Raw genomic sequence first — 3,506 nt, forward strand, 5'->3', positions numbered from 1 at the left:
TTTCATGGTTTGGCTTCATTTTTGATTTTTGGAAAGTGCCTGTGCTTGGTCTTGTACATTTGAATTTAATTTAACTTTTTAAGCAAAAAAGGGTTTGGGCAAGAATTTCCCTTTTTACTTTGTAAGTTCTGCAACTGATGTTTTATTTTTCATGACTGAGAGATTGCTTCTGTAAGTGCACAGTAACCCGGTGTTGAAATACAATAGAAACCCTGAGACTTAAGGAGAACCAGCTGACTTAAAACTGGTATCAGTTTCCTCTTCCATTATCAGGAGTAGGCTAACAACAGATCACTAGGTCAAGAAGAAATCAGATGATTATTGACCTTCCTGAAATGAAAGCGTACACCAGAGACATATTACAGAACGAATCTGGCAGATGGCCTGAATAGATGTTTCCTCCTATACACAGGATATTGTACAGTCTTTTGTAAAGCCTGTTGTTTTTGGAAGTATTTATGGTGAGCTTTCTTAAAAATTATTAGGGTATATACTTCTGAAATCCCACGTGTTTTGTGTTTTGTTTTTTTTTTTTTAAGCTTTGTCACTATAATTTTTCATGGTGAAAATTTGGTATTGGGATAGGTATTCCCTGTACCTTTGTAGTACCACTCCTCCAAATAATCTTTCTTCTGTGAAAGAAGGCGAAGAACCATGGTTAAGGATAGTCAACTTGTGCGTGAAATGACCAGGAACAGAGAATATAGTGTGTGAATCGGCTTCATAGGAACTCTTTCATACTGCTTTTCTGGATAAAATTACTGTTTACCTGGTCTTTGAATGTTAATGCCTGGCTAATTGGGTCATTGCCCAAATCAGTTTTCTCTTGCCTATACTTGGCATGATCCCATGAAAAGGAGATATACTGGAGATGTTCTATATTTTATACATAGGTTTGTGTATTGTTGAGGATGTTTTTATTCTGCTGTTTTGGACAAAATAAAGAATTCTCTGTTAAGGCTATATTCTTAACCCAACTGCGATTGTTTACAAAATACCCATATGACAGTGATAAATGGTCCTTATTCCAAAATATTTTAAGACATTGCCAAATGTCATATTAAAAGCAGTTAGGGTAGTTTTTACGCAATGTAAGCAATAATGTAGAAGTAGAGGAGAGTCTGTAAAATGATGATCTACGACTCAAATCTATTTGGGGAAAAAAGGATTGTTAAGACTAAAGAAAAACTAAAAACCTTAAATTAATGACTGTTACCTCTTGCTGCTAAAAAAAGAAAAGAAAAGAAAGGAACTTCGTGGTTTATAGTTGAAATATATATGATACTCTAGACTGGAATATACGTTTTTACCTGGTGCCATTAAAGCATCACTGACCTTGATCCTAAATATTCATGAGTCCATGAACAATGATCTTTTGAGTAACTCTTTTTTTCTATGTATATACCCAAAGTTTAATAATTATGAAAACACCTGATTAGGTTAGAAAAAGAAAATACAGTTTCTTATTCAAAACACAAGATCTCAGTTTTGTCTGGGTGCTAGTCGTTAATAATAAAATTTTTCTAAGTTATAGTGATTTGTTTCATTTTTTTTTTTAATTGGCTAATTCTGTAACTTCTTTTATCCCCTACAAATGTAAAGGAAGGGAAAGTGAACTCATTGAAGATTTTTTTTAGGCTAATGTTCTTTCTGTTTGAATATTCTGCTATTTTTAACTTGTTTCCAACTCCTTTTCTCACTCATGAACCTGTTGTTTCCTCTTTGCTCCCAAACATAGGTATAGTACCTTCAGGAAAATCAACATGCACAGATTATGATGGCCTCCCATTATTTATGCTTCTTTACTAATAGGTTGAATTACTTTCTTCAACAGACTGTGATACTAATAGCGGTACTGCTGTGTCTCAGCTGGAAAGGTCAGGAATTTTTATTTTTAATGTAATATAGATCCTTTGGAAACTGTTATGCCTACCAGTAGATAAATCTCAAAAGTTAATTTTAAAATCTTAATGGAGAAAACAAAGAATCGGTAAAATTATGACCAGGAGTCATTGTTGCCCAGAGTTATTTTTTTAAAAAAGAAGAAGAAGGAAGGAAGAAAAGGAGGAAAGAAATAGGGTTAATGAGAAGAAATATATCAGAACCATTTGGAGATTTGTGGGTTGAAAGTGTTTTAGCACACCCCCGTCCTGAGAATTTTGTATTAAGAGAGTCCTACACAGTTTTGGCAGCTCTGAGGTGTTCTGTGTTCTCAGAATGTAGGATTGACCACCATCACTGGCTATTTTTTCCCAAATGGAAACTTTAGATTTTCATTGGTAATTACAAATTATACAGATTTCCAAGTTTTATGAAACATTTGAATCTACTGTGAAAATGCCGATTGTTGGTTGTCTGCTCCCCAAATCTTATCAATACAGGTAACTAACTAGTACTTAACATGTGATATAAACAGAGTCCTTTTTTTTCTATTTCAGTGAGGCTCTACATTTTTCTTGATACACAGTTTAAGGATACTTAGCTTATGGATCTGTTTTAGGAAACTAAGGTATGAGGGATAATTGTATATAGTGCTATTTAGATTTATTTAAAATTCCTCTAAGAGAAGGATGCCTGGATGTATAATTTTTACCAGAATATATGGAAAACATTGCAGAGAGATGAAAGCCAGTTATATTATCTCATCCATTAGAAATTACCAGTATAACTAAACATAAAAAAAATTCCAGTTTAGAATACTTTAGCATAGCTATCTTTCTGAAAGGCCCAAGGAGGGGTAACTTTGTTAAAGGGCTTAAATTTTAGGATGCAAGATAAATTGCCTTTTTAAACCAAGTATTTTATATAAGAAAAGCATTTATTTTTCATTTTAAAGCTACCAAATAGGTATGATATACATACTTTAGAAATGAGCAAAGATGTTTGCTGTGATACTGGATATTACAGCTCCTGCAGTCATTCTTTCCATTTTTAAGGGTGTATTCTAACAGTGGAAGCATCTAGCATGTCAGTGATTGTACTAATTCAGAAACGAAAGCATTCATACTTGTTTTCATTTTTTTGAATTTTAAGTTCGAGAAAGGGATGCAGATGGAGTTATCACCCACAAATGTATTTAAATGGATATTTCTTACTTTGAATTTAAAGTAACCTTCTTAATTTTCATTTTAAATAATTAGTTATATATTTAGTTACATTGCCAGTTTTTAAAGTTCTCACTTTCAGTGATGCAAAAGTGTACTAAAGTGTTTAAATAGCTTCATTCATTCTTACATTTTAACATTTCAGCAACCATTCTGGCTTACAGAACTTACATTCTGGTTCCATGTTATGACACATGCCCTTCGGTTTTCAAAACAAAAAAAACTTCCATTTTGTTAAAATATGTTACCAAGTGGAATGAACCAGCCAGCACATCTAATACACTTATCGTTGGTAACTCTGTTACCTTCTAACTACTGAGCCAGTCTCTCCGGATGTGTAAATGGTTCCCTGGGAGCCTTTGGAAGTTGTATTAAGTCTTTTCGGTCTTTTATTTTATCTCT

This window comes from Phocoena phocoena, chromosome 8, assembly GCF_963924675.1.
Source record: "Phocoena phocoena chromosome 8, mPhoPho1.1, whole genome shotgun sequence".
Taxonomy (NCBI): Eukaryota; Metazoa; Chordata; class Mammalia; order Artiodactyla; family Phocoenidae; genus Phocoena; species Phocoena phocoena.